Consider the following 21,281-nt stretch of genomic DNA (forward strand, 5'->3'; position numbering starts at 1 on the left):
TGAACAGAGTTAACTGGTCCATTACTGACAATACTCAGGAGCTTCCAGAGGATTAACTCAACAAATGCTTTCAATATATCATGAAGGTTATACTCTTGTCAGGGGGATGAAATGTACTAGGTGGTTTGAATAATTTGCATAGATACTGCCAAATGAGTCATCCCTTTCTAACATGGCTTGATATGGGTGTTTATATTGTTCTGAGAACCTTGAAGTGGTTTGTACAAGTGGGAACAATCAACCAAGAATGAGGTGGCAGAATGTGATACAGGAATGTAAACTTTTCTAAGAGCATGTTGAATACACACGTCATATTATATTTATTAATTTTGGGAGGTGGATGGAGTTCCTCATGTCCCAACCCCAACCCACAAAGCCTGTCGTACGTATTACTGTTTGATAATAACAGATCACTGGATTCAAAGTGCTTTCAGCTGAGTTTAATTATTCATACCCTCATCTCCATAGAACAGGACAATCTGTGTAGTGACAGGCTCATGTGATGTGTAAAACTGTGCAAACCAGAAGTGCCCAGTTAAGCTCCTACAGGAAGAAGAAGGATTCATGGTGCACATGCTCTCACAGATTTCAGGAGGGATTAATAATGACATCTATGCAGTTCATCCCTCAGGAAAGAAATATCAGCTTGCACAACCAATCAGTTCTCAAAACTTCACGTCACCAAATCTTCTAAACCAAGATGAATAAGCACATAGATCATTAGTTTATTATCCTATCTAGAAGTCATCTCTTTTAACAGTACAACACCCATGTAGAGAGATATGTTCTTAAGTTGAGATACAAACCCAACACAATGATCCGCAGGTTAGAAAAAAAATGGAATTTAAGCTTATGGTGGGGATAGATTTAGTTGTTTGAAAAGAAGGCTATAATAAAATAAAGTATAATGAACCTGCTTCTTAAAAAGTGAGAACTGAAAAGAATGCAGAAAATAAGTGAGTGGGATAAACTCAGATGACACGTGGAACAAAAAGTGAAACAAAAAGTTGAGCCTGATGTCCCAGTTCAGTGCTGTACCCTCATTTGTCCATTCAAATAAGAAAACATTTCCTCTTCTATTTACCTTCTCCCATTTTAGCTAATATTTTACATGTTTGAAAGTAAATGCTGACATGATTAGTTTTCACTATTAAGCCCCTGTTAACATTGGCACAACATTTGAAAACACTTCTTTTCTGTAGAACTCAACCCTCCTCTCTAAGCAGGCATAAGCAATTAACAGCCAAATGACACATTACATGGAATAGTTACAATGCATTTTATTGGCTGATATGCTGAACCAAATTCTGCATCCTTCCCCAAATCAACAGCACCCAATATTTTCATTAATTCTCACCTCATTGTCAAATCTAATTAAGTACTGTAGAAAATAAAACACACAGCCAACCAAAGAAGTCTAGTGGGCTTGTGCCAAAACAGACACAGCACTCAGCTCCTGCCAAAGTCAGTGGCAATAAGAGCTCCCTGTGAACACTGCCTTGGGTATTATTGCATAATTGCTAAAAATTCGTGATTGCTTTGCTGCGTCAGACTGGATTAGAGATTTACAACAACATCAATTTACGCCCTGCTGCTAAGGTAGTACGATGTCTGCAGCAAAGGGTGATGAGAGGTGATGGTTCAGTTCAAACTACATTTCTCAAATTTGATTATAGATATTACTACTGCTGCGTTTCGGGAGTTAATGTCTGATAAGGGCAGTTACGAAGAAAATGACAGCAGTGGGGGCAAGAGAGATGCAGTGAGTGCACTAACCTGCTCTGGTATATGTTTTACCTACTTGACCCAGCTGGCTACCACTCAGCATCAAAAGTTCCAAAAGGCCGTATCGGCTGCGACTGGCTGATACAACCAGAAAGTGCCCACGAGTCACCACCATTGTCATGGCAACATGCTTATCAGCTCAGCAGAGAATGACAATTCAGAGCTGTACTTATTTAAACCTTCACTCAAAAGGAAGCTAAACCTACTCAATTATAATAACGAAAAAAAATAATCATACGAGTGGGAGATTTTACTGGGGCTCCTCTTAGGGTCTAAAACAGGCCCCCTGCAGCAATAATTTGAATATTACTGAATTAACAAAACCAATAGGCTATGGGAGAAACTGTTGAACCCAAGAGCAGTACATCTGAATTTTCTAACATAGATCCCACACAATTAAATCCATTTAAATCAGCTCTGTGTCAGTCTCTTTAGTATGGACCATTATTGAATAAATATAAAACTCACAAAACAACATTAAAGAAAAAAATAGCCTATAAAGGTGGCATATGCATTTCTATTGCATCTCCTTCTATTTCACAGCAACCCTACTTGGTGCAGAACTTCTGGCGCACAAACATGAGAACGTCTGCAGATACTGGTATGTTGCTCTGAACTTCTGGTACAGTTCCATTATCCAACAAGCACAGTCCTTTAAATGATGAGAGAAGGCTACACAAAATGGAAGGTCACCTGTGTTGAAAAGCATTCCGAATATGCTAGAGTATGCATGAATGTCAATACCATATTTAAATTTAATCCAAGGTCCCACTGAGTAGCTAAAAGGAAGACATCCATTCACAGCTAATTTAACAGCAACTCCTGTCAAGACCTCAACCTGGCTTCAGGTTGAATTGAATTGAATTTATTTCTTGCACCCTTCACATAAATGAGGAGTAAAAATCATTACATTACATGTCCATCTAAATGTGCAATCATAGCAATTTATAATAAATAGAACAGTCTATGTAATATAGAGCACACTCACATCAGTGTGAGTTCATCAGTCTGATGGCCTGGTGGAAGAAGCTGTCCCGGAGCCTGGTAGTCCTGGCTTTTATGCTGCGGTAGGTAGCAGCTGGAATAGATTGTGGTTGGATGGCTTGGTTCCCCAGTGATCCTTTTTACACACCTGTCTTTGTAAATGTCTTGAATCATGGGAAGTCCACAACTACAGATGCGTTGGGCTGTCCTCACCACTCTCTGCAGAGTCCTGCGATTAAGGGAGGTACAGTTCCCATACCAGGCAGTGATGCAGCCAGTCAGGATGCTCTCAATTGTGCCCCTGTAGAAAATTCTCAGGATTTGGGGGCCCATTCCAAACTCCCTCAACCGTCTGATCTGAAAGAGGTGTTTTTTTCACCACACAGCTGGCGTTAAATGAATAGAAGCTTAAAGTCAAAATAAAAAATCCAGAGTGCAATCATCCTGATGTTCATTCATGAGAACAGGAGGGATAATTCTCAGCAGCTGTGGTTCAATAGATCTCACCTCAGAATTGGACACTTGAGAATTTTAATCAATCCATTGCCAGCCATTGTTCACAGTTTTACGGCTAGCTCCAGTGCTTCCAGCTAGACGGCTGCCCACGTCCACGATGAGCCCTTTCCCTGGAAGGGCTGGCTTCCGACTGGCTGCAGTGCATCGAGTGGCTGGTGGAGCAGAGTAAGCGAGCCTGCAGTGGGGCAAAAACATCCGATGTCCCTGAAAACAGGGACATATGCAACTCTGCAAGGGGCTCCAAAATGGGCCACGTAGACAAAGTTGCACGGATTAACACAGATCACACTTCTGTTGTGCAGTCTCCTGACCCTTGTCAATCCTAATAGAGATTTCACAGGATCCTGCGCAAATGAAACTTGCAAATCAGCATTAACAAACCTTCATCATGCTCCCTCCGCCAAACACGAATGTACACCATTCATTTTCTCTTCCCCATCTGATTGCTTACATTCCCTTACATACTTACATTCTCCGCCCCTCTCTCTAATCAGCAACTTGAAACATTCCTGGTACCTAATATTTCACCATCCAGATGAAAGATCATAGCTCTGAAACACTGACTGTTTCTCACCCCACAAATTATGTCTCAGCAGTTGAGTATTTTCTGCTTTTATTAGAGTTTTGCTAAAATAAATAGAAACAGGAATAGACCCTAAGGCTCTCAAGAGACTTCTCCACCATACGTTAAAATTATTCCTCAACATTCAGCAAGATCTCAGTGCTTTATCCCAGCAACATCTCCAAACCCTGGTTTCCCTTATCAGTCTTTAGTTTTGAATGAACATAATGAGTAAGCTTCCTTCATCAATAGAGCTGAGGAATTCCAAAGGTGTGGCTTTTTCATGCCACAATCTTAAAAGATTTACTTTTATTCTCAAACTGCACCACGTTTCTCTGAGCTTTTTGCTCAATGAAAACATCCTTCTTGCATTTAGAGATTAGTTGTGTCAATTGATGTTCTGAGATAATTTTCTGCAAAATAACAAGAACATTACTTTGGTTTTAATTTCATATCTTGAGACTTGGTCACATAGTAGCTCATTTACTCATTTAGCAATACTCAGTCTGGTGGAATGATTCACATACCAAAGTTCAAATCCCACCACAGCAGCTGTGGATTTAAATTCAGGTTAATAAATCTGGTATAAAAAGCCAGTCTACTGAATAGTGACACAAAACCTAACTGGCTCACTATTGTTCTTTGGGTAAGGAGACCTGTTTGTTTTTCCTTCGTCTGGCCTATATGTGACTACCTTCTGAAACAGCAAGGCTCCCAATTTCAAGGGAGTCAGCCCAAGGAGTTTGTCTTTGTGGCTCTGGGTTTCTAGCATTTGCAGAATCTGTGTACACACAATATATTTCCACGATCCTTGAGTAAAGAGGGATACAGTAACGTAGTGCTTGAATTACTGAACTGGTAGCCAGATCAATGATCTAGAAACAGATTTTCCATCACGGCAGTTAGAAAATTTCTATCTCAGCTATTAACTTAATTTGCTATTTAAAAACATTTCAGTAATATGATCATGAAAACATTGGATTGTAATAAAAACCTATTTGGTTGAACTGGAGGTATCAGCTGTCCTTCCTTGATGTTGCCTATACGTGATTCATTAACCCTTACCTCACTGGCAATGAATAAAAGTGGGGTAAACAAAAAAAAGGAGCAGGTAAGTTGTAGAACAAGCAAGAGAAAAATCTACAGATGCTCGAAATCCACATAAAATGCTGGAGGAACTCAGCAGGCCAGGCAGCATCTATGGAAAAGGACTGACGAAGGCTCTTGGCCCAAAATGTCAGCTGTTTACTCTCTTCCATAGATGATGGCTGGCCAGCAGAGTTCCTCCAACAGGTGAGTTGTGCCAGAACTTACAAATATAAACTCAATGCAAGCATTTTAAATGACCAAAATGGTGCCATATATTCAGCCACGAGTTAAATCCCTAGAATCAGAGCAAAATCACTCCAGTGGCAAAGTTGACTCCAACTGGGTGGTTTTAATTCAAGTTACAAGCCAGCTAAGGCACATTTGTCTGGAATGAATCGGGAATGACTTTTGAACACAGCTCTCAAAGTTATGGAAAACTTTCCAAGACTGAGATTGATATTTTTTTTCATTAGGCAAAAGCAGATAAACAAAACTGAAATATAGATCAACCATGATTTAAAAAGAAAATGGAGCAGGTTTAAAGTAATAGAACAAAAATACAACTGCAGATGCTGTGGATCAAAGAATACGTACACAACGCTGGAAGAACTCAGCAGGATGAAGGGTCTCAGCCCGAAACGTTGGCTACTCTTTTCTCACGGATGCTGCCTGACCTGCTGAGTTCTTCCAGCATTGTGTGCATATTCTTTAAGGTAATAGACTTAGTCATGCATGAATTATTAGCTTTTCCCTGCTGATCTGAGAGCATTCCTCAGGAGGGTGAACCCGTGGAAAGCATCTGGCCCAGATGGGGTACCGGACCGAGTTCTAAAGGAGTACTGATTAACTTTAACCTCTCACTTTGGCAGTCTGAGGTACCCACCAAACATGGTAACCTGCCTCAATGACTATCATCTAATAGCACTTACATCCACAGTGATAAAGTGCTTTGAGAGGATTGCGATGAAGCATATCAAATGCTGCCTCAGAAGTGACTTGGATCCACTCCAATTTCCCTCCCAGCACAACAAGTTCACAGCAGATGCCATTCCATTAGGTCTTCACTCAACTGTTGAACATCTAGACAGCAAAGGTGCACACATCAGGATGCTCTTTATCGAACACTACTTGGCATTCAGCACCATCATTCCCTCAAAACTAATCAATAAGCTTCAAGACTTTAGTGTCAATACCTCCTTGATTTCCTCGTTTGCAGACCCCAATCAGATTGGCATCAACATCTCCTTCCACAATCTCCATCAGCATAGGTTCATCCCAAGGCTATATACTTAGCCTCCTGTTCTATTCACTGTATGGCTAAGCAGAGCTCCAATTTAAGTTTGCTGATGACACCATTGTTGTAAGGCAAATCAAAGGTGGTGATGAATCACCATATAGGAGGGAAACTGAAAATCTGGCTGACTGATGCCATAACAACAGCCTCTTATTCAATGTCAGCAAGACCAAGGAGCTGATGATTGACTTCAAGAGAAGAAATTCAGAGAACCATGAGCCAGTCCTCATCGGACAATCAGAGGTAGAGGGTCAGCAACTTTACAGTCCTCAGTGTTATTATTTCGGAGGACCTGTCCTGGGCCCGGCACACAACTGCAATTATGAGGAAAGCTCAGTAGTGCCTCTGCTTCCCTTGGAGTTTGCAAAATTTGGCATGACATTTAAAACATTGACAAACTTCTCTGGATGTGCGGTGGAGAGTATATTCACTGGCTGCAGCATAGCCTGGTATGGAACCACCAATGCCCTTGAATGGAAAATCCTGCAAAAACTAGCAGATACAGCCCAGTCCGTATTGGGTAAAGCCCACCCCACCACTGAGCACATCTACACAGAGTGTTGTTGCAGGAAAGCAATATCCATCAGTGAGGACCCCCAACACTCAGGTCATGCTTGCTTCTCACTGCTGGCAGCAGGAAGGAGGAACAGAAGCCTCAGGACCACACCACCAGGTTCACTGAAACAGGGAACCGATCCCTCAAACTATGACTCACTTTCAAGAACTCTTCATCTCATGGTTTCATTACTTATTGCTTATTTATTTAATATTATCATTCTTTTTTTCTTTCCTTTCGTATTTGCACAGTTTGTTGTCTTTTGCACATTGGTTGTCCACCCTTTTGGTGCGGTCCATCATTGATCCTATTTTGGTTATTGGATTTATTGAGTTTGCCTGCAAGAAAATTAATCTCAGGGTTGCTTATGGTGTAATATATGTACTTCGATACTAAACTTATTTGAACATTGAATGTGAGAGAACCATAAGATACAAGAGCAAATTTAGGCCATTGGACCAAGAATTGATTATGTACTTCAGGAAAGTGAAGTCAGGAGAAAACACACCAGTCCTCATTGAGAGATCAGTGATAGAAAGAGTGAACAGTTTCAAATTCCTGGGCATCAACATCTTGAGAGAGCTATCCTGGGACTAGCACACTGATGCAATCACAAAGACACACCATTGGCTCTACTTTGTTAGGAATTTGAGGAGATTTGGTATGTCACCAAGGACTGACAGAAGTTTCTATAAATGTACAATCGTACATCTACAGTGACTGGCTGCAGGACAGCCTTGTATGGATACTCTAAAGCACAGGGTCACAAGAGGCTGTACAGTGTTTTAGACTTAGTCATTTCCATCATAGGCAAAACCCTCCCCACCTTGGAGAGCATCTTCAAGCTGCAGTTCCTCAAGGCAGTAGCATGCATCACTAAGGACCCTCACCATCCAGGACATGCCATTTTGCCATTACTACCTCTGGGGAGCAGGTACAGGAGTCTGAAGATCCACATTCAATGATATAGGAATAGCTTCCTCTTCTCTACCCATCAGATTTCTGAACGGTCCATGAACTCTGCTTCATTACTCATTTTTTGTACTATTTATTTTGGAATTTATAGTAACGTTTAAGAACATAAGAAACAGGAACAGGAGTCGGCCGTCTGGCCCATCCAGCCTGTTCTGCCATTCAATAAGATCATGGCTTACCTGGCCATGGACTCATCTCCACCTACCCGCCTTTTCCCCATAACCCTTAATTCCCATACTATGCAAAAATCTATCCAACATTGTCTTAAATATATTTACTGAGGTAGCCTCCACTGCTTCAATTCAGATTCACCAAGCTCTGGGAAAAGCAGTTCCTCCTCATCTCTGTCCTAAATCTACTCTCCCAAATCTTGAGGCTCTATCCCCTAGTTCTAGTCTCACCTACCAGTGGAAACAACTTTCCTGCCTCTATCTTATCTATCCCTTTCATAGTTTTATATGTTTCTCTAAGATCTCCTCTCATTCTCCTGAATTCCAGCAAGTACAGTCCCAGGCGACAATCTCTCCTCATAGTCTAACCCCCTCATCTCTGGAATCAACCTGGTGAGCCTCCTCTGCATCGCCTCCAAAGCCAGTATATCCTTCCTCAAGTAAGGAGACCAAAACTGCATGCAGTATTGATGTGGCCTCACTAGGACACTGTACAGGTGCGCATAACCTCCCTGCTCTTGATTTCAATTCCTCAAGCGATGAAGGCCAACATTCCATTTTCCTTCTTGACAGCCTTCTGCAGCTGCAAACCAACCTTCTGTGATTCATGCACAAGCACTCCCAAGTCCCTCTGCACAGCAGCATGCTTCAATTTAAATAATAATCTGCTCTTTCATTTTTCCTTCCAAAGTGGATGACCTCGCATTTAGCAGCATTGTACTCCATCTACCAGACCCCTACCCATTCACTTAACCTATCTATATCTCTCTGCAGACTCTCCATATCTTCTGCATAATTAGTTTTTCCACTCAATTTAGTATTGTCAGCAAACTTAGATACACTACACTTGGCCCCCTCTTTCGGATCGTTAATGTATATCATGAACAGCTGCATGCCAAGCATCAATCCCTGTGGCACACCGCTCACCACTGACTACCAATCAGAGTAACACCCATGTATCCCAACCCTCTTTCTATTAGTTAACCAATCCTCTATCCATGCTAACACATCACCCCCAACTCTATGCATCCTTATCTTATGGATAAATATGGATAAGTATTTTATGTGGCACCTTATCAAAAGCCTTCTGGAAATCCAAGTAAATAATGTTCATCTGTTCCCCTCTATCCACTCCACTCATTATATCCTCAAAGAACTCCAGTAAGTTTATCAAACAGGACCTGCCTTTGCTGAATCCATGCTGCATCTGCCTAACGGCATTTCTTTCCAGATGCCTCACTATTTCTTCTTTAATGATAGTTTTGAGCATTTTCCCCAACAACAGATGTTAAACTAACTGGCCTATAGTTAACTGCCTTTTGCCTACATCCTTTTTTGAACAGTGGTGTGACATTTGTCTTCTTGCAATCTGCTGGGACCTGCCCAAAGTCCAGAGAATTTTACTAAGTTATCACTAAAGTTTCTACTATAACTTCTGCCATTTCTTTTAGTACCCTGGGATACATTCCATCAGGACCAGGGGAATTATCTATCTTCAGGCCCACAATTTGCTCAGCACTAACTCTTTAGTGGTATCAAACTCCTCACCTCCCATCACATCCATAACATCTCTCAAGCATGTTAGATGCATCCTCCATCATGAAGACCGACACAAAATAGTCATTCAAAGTCTCAGCCATTTCCTCATTCCCCAAATATCAATTCCCCCTTCTCATCCTCCAAGGGACCTACATTCACTCTAGCCACTCTTTTCCACCTTATATAATTACAAAAAATTTTACTATCCATTTTTATAATTTGTGCTAATTTATTTTCATAATCTAGCTTCCCTTTCTTTATTGCTCGCTTGGTACTTTGTTGCTTTTAAAAGTTTTCCCAATCTTCTAGTTTCCCACTACTCCTGGCGACTTTGTATACACGAGATTTTAGTTTGATGCCTTCTTTTATTTCCTTAGTTATCTAGGCTGGCTCTCCCCACCCTTACTGTCTGTGGTGAACTACATATACCTGTCTGGACACGCCCCCCCCCCCCCCCCCCCGCTGACTGCTCCTGTGGCTCCTCCCACAGACCCCTGTATAAAGGCGATTGGAGGCACTGCTCCTCTCTCAGACTCCAGGATGTTGTGTGATGGTCTCTTGCTGCTGACTGCTCTCTTCCAGCTAATAAAAGCCTATAACTCGCCTCACATCTCCGAGAGTTATTGATGATGCATCACTGTCCTTGATTTTAACTGGAATATACTTTTGATGAGCACCATGAAAAATCTCTTTGAAAGTCTTCCACTGTTCCTCAACTGTCCCACCATAAAGCCTGTGTTCCCAGCCTACACTGACCAAATCCTCCCTCATCCCACAGTCGTCTCCATTGTTTAGGTGTAATACACTGGTTTTAGATTGAACTACTGCACCCTCCATTTGTATGAGAAACTCAATCATACTTTTCAAGAGGATCCCTAACTACAAGATCACTAATTTTACCTGTCTCATTGCACAGGACCAGATCTAAGACAGCACATTCCCTTATAGGTTCAGTAACATGCTGTTTACATCATCGCACTGTACTGCTGCCACAAAATTTTTTTTAAAAATCATACCATTCAAGTCTATGATAACACATCTGATCCCAATTCATTCCGCCCAACACATCTGCTCCGCCATTCAATCATAGATGATCCTCAATTCCATTCTCCCATGTTCACCCCACAACCCTTAACCCCTTGCCAATCAAGAACCTAACAATATCAGCCAATTGGCCTTCACAGCTCTGTGTGGCAAAGAATTCTATAGATTCGCCACAATTTGACTGAAGAAATCATCTTCATTTCAGTTCTAAACGAATGTCCCTTTATTCTGAAGCAGTGTCCTCAGATCCTATACTTTCCTTCTAATGGAAGCATACTCTCTATATGCGCTCTATCTAGGCCTTTCAATTATTCTGTAGGTTTCAGAAAGATCTCCTTCTCCCTCATCCTCATCCTTCTGAAATGCATTGAGTGCAGGCCCAACCCCCATCAAACATTTTTCATACATTAAGCCTTTCATTCCTGGGATCATTCTTCTGAACTTCTGGACTTTCTCTAGAGCCAGCACATTTTTCCCATAGGTACAGGACCAAAAATTGTTCAAAATACTGTCGAACCAACACTGTACAGTCTAGTCCTAGACTACAATTCTAATTCACTCAAAATGAATGCTGACATTACATTTGCCTTTCTTACTACTAACTCAACCTGCAAGTTAACCTTAAAGGGATAAGGGGATTGAAAACTCGGACTCCCAAGCCTCTTTGCACCTCCAATGTCTTAATTTTCTCTCCATTTAGAAAATAGTCTGCACCTTTCCTTATAAAGGACCTTTCCTTTCCTTATATTCCATCTGCCACTTCTTTGCCCACTTTACAAACTGTTCAAGTCTTTCTACAGATTGCCTGCATCTGCAATGCCAGATGCTTCTCCACCTGCCTTGCAGAGAAGTGGTAACCTTAGCCATAATGCCATCAATTATTTTGCCCAGGTCATTACCGCAAGACCCCAAGAGCAACAAATAACAGAAAGATCACAGATCCACTCACAGCATCTCACCCCACTGATAGGTCTCTCACCATAAGACGACAACAAATAGGACCAGGAATAGGTCATTTGACCCTTGACTCTGCACTGCCACTTAGGTAATAAGATTATGGCCTCAGCTCCACTTTCCATTCCATAAACATACAAAACCCTAAATAGATGAAAAAAATCTGATCAATTTATCGCCCTCAGAAATCCAAGCATTTCAGTGCATTGAGCTGTTATAAACAGTAGAAATGCATGCAAATACTTCAACTCCACACAGTCATCATTGAGCAGAAACTTTCATGTAACCTTAAGAAAGGCATGACCTTTACTAGATAGATAGATACTTTATTCATCCCCATGGGGAAATTCAACTTTTTTCCAATGTCCCATACACTTGTTGTAGCAAAACTAATTACATACAATACTTAACTCAGTAAAAAATATGATATGCATCTAAATCACTATCTCAAAAAGCATTAATAATAGCTTTTAAAAAGTTCTTAAGTCCTGGCGGTTGAATTGTAAAGCCTAATGGCATTGGGGAGTATTGACCTCTTCATCCTGTCTGAGGAGCATTGCATCGATGGTAACCTGTCGCTGAAACTGCTTCTCTGTCTCTGGATGGTGCTATGTAGAGGATGTTCAGAGTTATCCATAATTGACCGTAGCCTACTCAGCGCCCTTCGCTCAGCTACCGATGTTAAACTCTCCAGTACTTTGCCCACGACAGAGCCCGCCTTCCTTACCAGCTTATTAAGACGTGAGGCGTCCCTCTTCTTAATGCTTCCTCCCCAACACGCCACCACAAAGAAGAGGGCGCTCTCCACAACTGACCTATAGAACATCTTCAGCATCTCACTACAGACATTGAATGACGCCAACCTTCTTAGGAAGTACAGTCGACTATATTTTAGACAATAAGTCCATGAGATACAGGAGTAGAATTAGGTCATTGAGGCCAACAAGTCTACTCCCTCTACATAGCTGATATCTGAATTTGCTCCCTGTTTGAAAATAGTCCATGCTTTTGTTCCTTCTACCAAAGTGCTCGACCACACACTTCCCTACATTCATTTGACTATTCTCCATTTGCTTCTTCAACACTACCTGCTGCTCTACCTGCCTTTGTATCATCTGCAAACCTGGCTATAAAGCCATCAATTCTGTTATCCATATCATTGACATATTTTTTTAATCAATGCTGAATTGAATACTCAAATCTGATGCTAATTTAATGGAAGCAATTTTTAATTTCAATATAAAAGTTAACAATTTTTTATTCAAAGAGATTCTTCAGCATCTACATCATACCAGATATTCAACAGGCCACTTTGACAATACACTTCTCTGCTTGAATCATGCATAACCACGACTATCAAGATGCCAAGTGATTGATCATTGTTTTCTTCATCTAATAATCCTTTTGTTTAATTTTGTCTGCTAAAAAGCAAAGAAAAAATATGCATTCAGAAAGTGCTTCTCTATTCTCTAGACAACACAAAACCTATTTCAGCCAATGAAATACTCAAGATTTACTAAGTAAACTTGGACCCAGCAAGCAACCACAGAAAGCAATTTGATCACATAATAAAACTGCTTCTATTCTCAATGGGCAGGACAGTATCACATGAACATGGAAATATAATCAGTACATTAGTCTTGAGGGCATGAGTCAGAGTAAAGAAACATCCATTTAGAACCAAGATGAAGAGGAATTTCTTCAACCAGAGGATGGTGATTCGATGGAGTTTGTTTCCATGTAGGACTGTGGAGGTCAAGTCATTGGGCATATTTAAGGCAGAGACTGATAGGTTTGGATTGGTAAGGGATTAAGGGAGAAGGCAGAGGAATGGGGTTCAGAAATATCTATATCTTTTTTAAAAATCAGCCATAATTGAAAAGCAGAGCACATTTGTTGAAATGAATGGCCTAATTCCGCTCCTAGATCTTCTCATCTTTTCAGTGCTTGGCACAAGCAGGAAATGAATACTTGGTGCCTTTATCACAAAGTCTCAGGAGTTCAGAAAGCTCATTTTTAAGGACAAGTTTTGGCTCTGCCAATAAAGTTTTGGCTTTGCCACATGAATTATTTTCCTCTAGGCTTTCCTGCTTCTTTTCAAAAGTGGCAATGAACACCACCATATCTCAGTAAATGAACATTTATGAATATAACACTCTCCTCACCCCTCCTGCAATGCAAAACCAGTCTGAAAGGTATAATTACGACCAGAGTTTGTGCCCCCAACATTCTGAGAGATTAACACTATGGGCAACTGACATCCTTAGACAAAGAATTTTCTTTAGGTGGCACCAGACAGCTGGAAGATACTGGCAACACACTCAAAATGCTGGAGGAGCTCAGTAGGCCAGGCAGCATCTACAGAAAAGAGTAACCATTGACATTTTGGGCCAAAGCCCTTCATCATGAAGGGTCTTGGCCCAAAATGTCGACAGTTTACTCTTTTCCATAGATGCTGCCTGGCCTGCTGAGTTCCTCCAGCATTTTGTGTGTTGCTTGGATTTCCGACATCTGCAAATTTTCTCATCTTTGAGTGAGAAGATACTAAGAGGTATACAAGGCATTAAGCAGTCCAGGTCACTACAAGGACAGGTACATAGATTAGAAAGGTTTCGAGGGACCTTGGCTATTGGCAGGCAAATGAGATTAGCTCAGAAGGGCATCTTGCTTGGCATGGACAAGTTGGACAAGGGTCTGTTTCACACTGTGTTACTCTATGATTACATTAACATAGCTCCCCAAATACAAGGGGAAAACACTAGCAAAAGGAAATTTGTTTGACTGTAAAATGATGAAAATGCCGAAGACCAGTCTTCAGGAAAATACCAAATTTACAAAGAATATAATGTAAATGGGGGAAATAGGTAAGTTAATTCTGATGCACACACCCAAATGTAAAATTAACTTGATATACTCCTGATGGTACTACAGAGAGATTTATTGCCAATAGGAACAGTCTACATGTTTAGCTGCAATGCATCACCATTTTACAAGCTGATCGGGCTCTGCTACTAACTTCTGGAAAATATCAAGGAGACAATCTTTTCCTTGAACATTAAACATGCTGTCAGGGCATAAAATAAGTGGATTTGGGGGAAGGGATAGCAGAGGGAGTACGTGTGAGAATCTACTCCACAAAACAGCAAAAAGCAATTGTAAAACATCTAAAAATCCGGTCAAGTCCGTGCAAATTAAATCTGCTGACAGGATGTAATTGGTTTGTACCAGAAGTTATGAAAATTGTGCCCCTTAGTGGTTTAGTGTGTGAATGCAGCAAGTGGTCTGGAACTTGGATCCTGATTAATCACTAATATAGGCAGAGTGCTAATTACCTCCAGGGCATCAGAGGCATTGGAACAATGGACTGCAGTGTTTTCAGATGCTGATCTGGAAATCTCCATTAGAAGTGGAGGGGGAGGTAATCAGCAACAGTTAGTGCTTTTGATCATTACCCCAGTCCCTCCCCCCTCCTGTTGTAAATGTATGCCTGAATGGTAAATGAGAGCAGGATAAAGCCTTGCTACGGTTTCTCTCATTGATTCATGCACAAACACATACAGCAATGTTCCAGAGGGTTGCCTAATACATACAACTTTCCTTAGATGGCACCAGACACACAGGATCAATGGGCTGATTGCCAGACTTAAACATTCAAGCACTTATATACTGGAAAGGACGTGTTAGAGCGTACAGAGTGCTATGTACAGAAAAAAAGAGTATTGACACCACTTGAATGTACTGACCAAGTATCGCTAAGAATGTAAAGAGATTTTACACCGTACGTCTTTATAACGAAAAAAGTTTATTTTCAAAATATAAAGTAGTGTTTGCCAGTATAAAGTATGGCCAGTTTGAATTAGTTAAGAATCAATTAAAATTAAAACCAGCATCAATTTTCTGCACTAACAAGTAAAACACACACAAACTGCTGGAGGAACTCAGCAAGTCAGGCAGCATCAATAGAAAAGAGTAAACAGTCGACGCTTCGGGCCGAGAACTTTCATCAGGCTCAATTCCTTACTGGTGCTACTTAACACGTCTGCCCACACTTTAGAACAAATACCAAACATAAAACATATATAATTATCACTCTTGTTGTAATGTACCCCTATTGCCCACAGCCTTGAATAGCAGGATAATTTAAGGGTTTAAAATGGCCTACCACATGCTTCAATACTTTATTTTATTAAATGTTGATTGCTGTAATGCTCAATGTGGCATGCAGAGTTGGAGATTAGAGGAGATGCAATGCAACTAATTCCTCATCTCAAAGCATGTCCTACTCTGGTTTCTGATCCCCATTACAAATTCTGACTATATTTATAATGGAAACTACCTAGGAAAACTTTCCACACTGTAATTACCCCTTCGCCCTTAACAAGATTGCAGCAGCCCCTTGAAAAGTGGATTAGCGTATGGGCTGTTTATGTAGGAAATTTATATTCCAAGTGGATAGGCAAATAAATTAATAATAGGTTTTGTTGAGGAAATTTAAGATTTTTCCACGGAGGATTATGTACTCCACTAGGCCTTGTGTAGTGGAATTAGAGGTTGTCATCTCAGCAAATCGATGAGAAAAATGCGATTTTACTTGGTTTCCAAAAATTCCTGCTTTCAAAAGGCTTGGTCACTTAATTCCGCTCTGCACAATCTGGGTGCTAACGCTCGAGTCCTCTCTCTCTACTACTGGTTGTCACATTACCTCCGACAAATCAGCCCTGATATAAAACAGAACCAGTCCTGCAGAATAAATGGCTGTTATGACAAAGTGCTTTTAAATCAACAGTAATATATCTCGCACTTAATCATATTCACATTGATCAGTCAGAGTATTAAATGTTTGACTTTCTATATAGTTCACTTTGAACTACAAATCGAGCAGTAAACAGAGTGTCATGCTGATCTAGAACTGGTACCAGACGAACAGGATCTACACTGGACCATGTTTCAATGGACAATATAGGATCTGTTCCGGCTCATGGTAGCGTCCGTAATACACAATTGTTCCGGAATCTAAACTTGATAGAGAATTGTGTTCTGTTGCAACGGCAAGTTCCTAAAGTGGTGGGCGCACTCTCTCGCACCCCCTGTAGGTACCTGACTAAAAATTAGAATTGACCGAACTGTTGTCCGCAATGAACGGGTATTAAAAAATTTACACCGTTTTATTTCCGCTAATTTTTTGGAAATATGAATCCGGCTCCATTAAGTGGTCGTTAATCCAATGAGCCAGCAATTTGCCGTATTATATATTCATCATTCCGCTTACGCCGTATCTAACACGTGCGAAAGCTTCGTTTCCACTGTGTAAACTTCATTACCAATTATTTATTTCACTTTATGATATTCCTCCTGATGCATGTAAACGGATCAGGAACTGTGTGAGTGCTAAGTCTTTATATTTTTAAAAAAACCCTCAAGTCAGAGCGCAAAGTTACGCGTGTTATGATGTTGTGAACAGAAATCTAAAGCGACTACTGAAAATCCAGACGCTTCTGTATCTCACAATTATACACAAATGTACAGCGAAGTCGGTATTCACAATCGGAGCCCCAAAACTATGATGTGTTGTATTCAACGCGTACAGGATAAGGTATTGTCTTGTTAAACACTTCCCTGAAAAAAGACACTCACTTAGTACGTCGTTAAAATGAAGATAAATAGTAAGCGACTCTCCCGTGCTGAAATTACAAAAGAACTTATGGATGCAATCATTAACCTTCCTACTTAACATTAATCCGGTTCTGTACTGTTGTTAAAAATGGTACTGCAATACTGAAATGATTAACGGTTTATAGTTGTGCTAGATTTTATATGGAGGATACGAAGGCATTATTACTTACCTCGCGGAACAGTTAGTCAGAAATGAAATCTCGTGTAGACCTTGCCAGCACGGGATAAAACCACCATGCAACGTGCAAGAAAATTCAGAGCGCATCAGAAACGCCTGGTGAAATATTAAAGGCAGTCTCTGTTATCCTGCTGCTTCGGAGGAGGGTGTTTCCTATTACAGGAGGCAGCGTAATGAGAGCTCCGAGCTGATTCCGTCAGCGTTGCCACACCCACACAAATTCAGTCGTTTTCCAGGAGCGTATGGATTGTTTGGGAGCTATGGTGTGCGCTTATGATTCTATTATTTTACTTTAACCGGTAACGCTACCCATCTAATCGCAACTTAAGAAATACGAAGCAGCTTTATTCGGAAAGTATCAACCGCTCTGTGGTTGGGACTCATTTGACAACTTAGAAGGACACATCTACTAGCGGGTTGCTGGTTCGCAGACAAGGCGAACAAATGGAAGCTTCAGTCATTAAATTAATCGGTTGCAATTCGACACGTTCTATTGCTCTTGTCGCTGTAGAAGGGGAAATGAAGCAGAATGAATGTTGTAAAGACAGGAAGATTTGTGTTTGCCTTCCCTTTCTTTTTATGAAGGGTCCGGGATCTCAAATGCTACTGCTTCCCTTTACGACAGCAGGGTGTTTTCAATATTTTCAACTTTTACTTCAGGCTTCCTGCATCTGCAATTTTTGTTTAATTCTCTAATCTCTTTTGAACCGTGTTGGGGAGTGGGACTACAATCCGCAGACAGGATGTTCCCTCTAACAGTAATGCAAGAACAGACAGTTAGTGGGTTGCTGTAATCGAAGTAAAGAAAAATGAGTATATGCTAGACATTTGAAGTTTCCATCTACATAGACGTTCTCCCATTTTTCCCTAGCCGCTGCTTAATCTGCTGGGTATTTTCTGCATCATCTTCTCAGATTCCCAGCAGCTATAGTGCTCTGTATTTGACAGTTCCAGCATGTCCCCTGTCCCCAATCTCCTTCACCCAAACCTCTCTCCCCCCTTTCCCCTTCCCTCGCTCATCCGCTCTCCCCTTTCCCCACTCTCCCCTATCCCCTTCTCCTTGCCCCTACCCTCCTCCCTCCCCTCTCTGTCCAACCCCCTTCCCACCCTCCGTTCCACCTCCCCCTCTTTGCTCTCCCCCCTCCTCCTCTCTATCAGCCACGATTGAAAGGGGCAGCAGGCCCAAAGGGCGAGCTGGCTGCTTGTAACGCAGCGACACTGGTAGGCTCACTGCTATCAGCACCACTCGGTAATTGCAGCGTGTGATTGATCATGCTGCAACTGGATGGATTACTGTTCATTTTTCTGTTGTATGTTAAAGTGACAGTTGACATACAGCCTTAATCAAGGTTTCCTTCACTTTGTGTTGAATTTGCATCATAATGATGGCTGAAATTTTAACCCTTTCCAAGCATATGAAGTGAGGCTCTGCAACTGCTGTCTGAGTTGATTTATACTTGGGAATAAACTGGAGAAGCAAACGCAAAAAAAGGTCCATGGACTTAGGTTAAGTGTCACAACAAGACATGAAGTATTGCATTGAAATTGATGAGTACATAAACATAATCTATATGTAATACAGTAAGATTCTGTAGTGGACTGACACTGAGAGAATGGTTTCCCCTAGTGCTGGCAACTAGATCCAAGGGACATGGTTCCAGAATAAGGGGTCAGCTGGAGATGCAAGAATGCTCTTTGGCACTCTGTACCCAGACAGCGGTGAAAGTGGGAATCATTGTATAAATTAGAAACATAGAAAACCTACAGCACGATACAGGCCCTTCAGCCCACAAAGTTGTGCCTTTCATGTCCCCACCTTAGAAATTACTAGGCTTACCCATAGCCCTCTATTTTTCTAAGCTCCATGTATCTATACAAAAGTCTCTTAAAAGACCCTATCGTATCGGCCTCCACCACCGTTGTCGGCAGCCCATTCCACACACTCGCCACTCTCTGCGTAAAAAAACTTACCCCTGTCATCTCCTCTGTACCTGCTCCCCAGCACCTTAAATCTGTGTCCTCTTATGGCAACCATTTCAGCCCTCGGGAAAAGCCTCTGACTATCCACATGATCAATGCCTCTCATCATCTTATACACCTCTATCAGGTCACCTCTCATCCTCCATTGCTCCAAGAAGAAAAGGCCGAGTTCACTCAACCTATTCTCATAAGGCATGCTCCCCAATCCAGGCAACATCCTTGTAAATCTCCTCTGCACCCTTTCTATGGTTTCCACATCCTTCCTGTAGTGAGGCGACCAGTACTGAGCACAGTACTCCAAGTGGGGTCGGACCGGGGTCCTATATAGCTGCAACATTACCTCTCAGCTCCTAAATTCAATCCCACGGTTGATGAAGGCCAATACACCGTGTGCCTTCTTAACCACATAGTCAACCTGCGCAGCTGCTTTGAGCGTCCTATGGACTCGGACCACTCGGTCCCTCTGATCCTCCACACTGCCAAGAGTCGTACCATTAATGCTATATTCTGCCATCACATTTGACCTACCAAAGTGAACCACTTCACACTTATCTGGATTGATCTCCATCTGCCACTCCTTAACCCAGTTTTGCCTCCTATCAATGTCCCGCTGTAACCTCTGACAGCCCTCCACACTATCCACAATACCTCCAACCTTTGTGTCATCTGCAAAACTTGCTAACCCATCCCTCCACTTCCTCATCCAGGTCATTTATAAAAATCACGAAGAGTAGGGGTCCCAGAACAGATCCTTGAGGCACATCACTGATCACCGACCTCCATTCAGAATATGACCCGTCTACAACCACTCTTTGCCTTCTGAGGGCAAGCCAGTTCTGGATCCACAAAGCAATGTCCCCTTGGATCCCATGCCTCCTTACTTTCTGAATAAGCCTTGCATGGAGTACCTTATCAAATGCCTTGCTAAAATCCATATACACTACATCTACTACTCTTCCTTCATCAAAGTGTTTAGTCACATCCTCAAAAAGTTCAATCAGGCTTGTAAGGCACAACCTGCCCTTGACAAAGCCATGCTAACTATTCCTAATCATATTATACCATATTAATTCATGGCAATTGACAGACGTTTGAACTACAAGGAAGTTGAGGAGCATGTGGAGTGGACAGGAAAGAACTGAGGCCAGAATAGGATAAGTCATGATTTCTTTCAATGGCAGTGCAGTAGCTTAATCCTCCTGTTTCTCATTTATCAACCTGTTACACATTCAAAGTTCAAAGTATATTTATTATTAAAGTAGGCTTACTATATACAACCTTGAGATTTGTATCCTTACAGGCAGCCACAAAACAGAGAAACCCAATAGAACCATTAAAAGAAGACTGTCAAACAATCAATGTGCAGCAGAATAAACAAATTGTGCAAACAATAAAAGTAAGCAACTTACATTCAGAACTAAAGTTCACGAAAGTGAGTCCACGGCCACAAAGCCCGTCATTACTGCAGCAGATCCTGAAGCCCATGAGTTACAGGCCGCAGCCTTATTTCAATACAGAAATGAGTCAACCTCACGAAGTAGTGAACTGAACTGGCCCATCCCTCAACTCCAGCCCTGAAACTGTGATTTTTTCAATCTCGCCCGGAGCTTAAATCATCTAGATCTTTGGTCATTCCTCACTCTTGGACCCAGGCCCTGCTGCTTCAATATGCTCTCAGGCCTGGGCCCTGCTGCCTCCATTCGATCAAACTTTGGATATTTTTGGACTCTCTGGCCCAGGCCTGGGTCCAGTCAGCTCGACTCTGCATTACCTCCACTCGCCTCGCTTCGTTCTGCCACATCAAATCACCTTCACGTCCACTCCAGCAATGGGCAGACATTAGCTCATTCCCCGCTGTCGTGCCCAGGCACTGCTGCCTCAATTCTGCTTCTGTACGCCACACCATTGCCGTCCTGCGCCTTTAAAACTTCAGTTCATGCTGCAATAATGCCAGGTTACACAGGCGGTTCAACAACACCAAG

General features: G+C 41.7%; 1 protein-coding gene across 9 annotated transcripts in view; it reads right to left on the reverse strand.

The window, feature by feature from the left end:
• Positions 1-21,281, reverse strand: part of LOC140726324 (chondroitin sulfate N-acetylgalactosaminyltransferase 1-like) — a 186,964-nt gene that overhangs the window by 144,672 nt on the left and 21,011 nt on the right. For 3 of the 9 annotated variants that reach the window (XM_073042564.1, XM_073042555.1, XM_073042557.1), the window contains exon 1: positions 17,312-17,444. The exons of 4 other annotated variants lie outside the window; for them this stretch is intronic. The gene's annotated coding sequence lies outside the window, so the exon portion shown is untranslated. Of the gene's footprint in view, positions 1-2,773; positions 4,032-17,311; positions 17,445-21,281 lie in introns of those variants that run through there. 2 more of the 9 variants (XM_073042563.1, XM_073042559.1) reach the window with 2 other exon arrangements.

This window comes from Hemitrygon akajei, chromosome 4 (assembly GCF_048418815.1).
Source record: "Hemitrygon akajei chromosome 4, sHemAka1.3, whole genome shotgun sequence".
Classification (NCBI taxonomy): Eukaryota; Metazoa; Chordata; class Chondrichthyes; order Myliobatiformes; family Dasyatidae; genus Hemitrygon; species Hemitrygon akajei.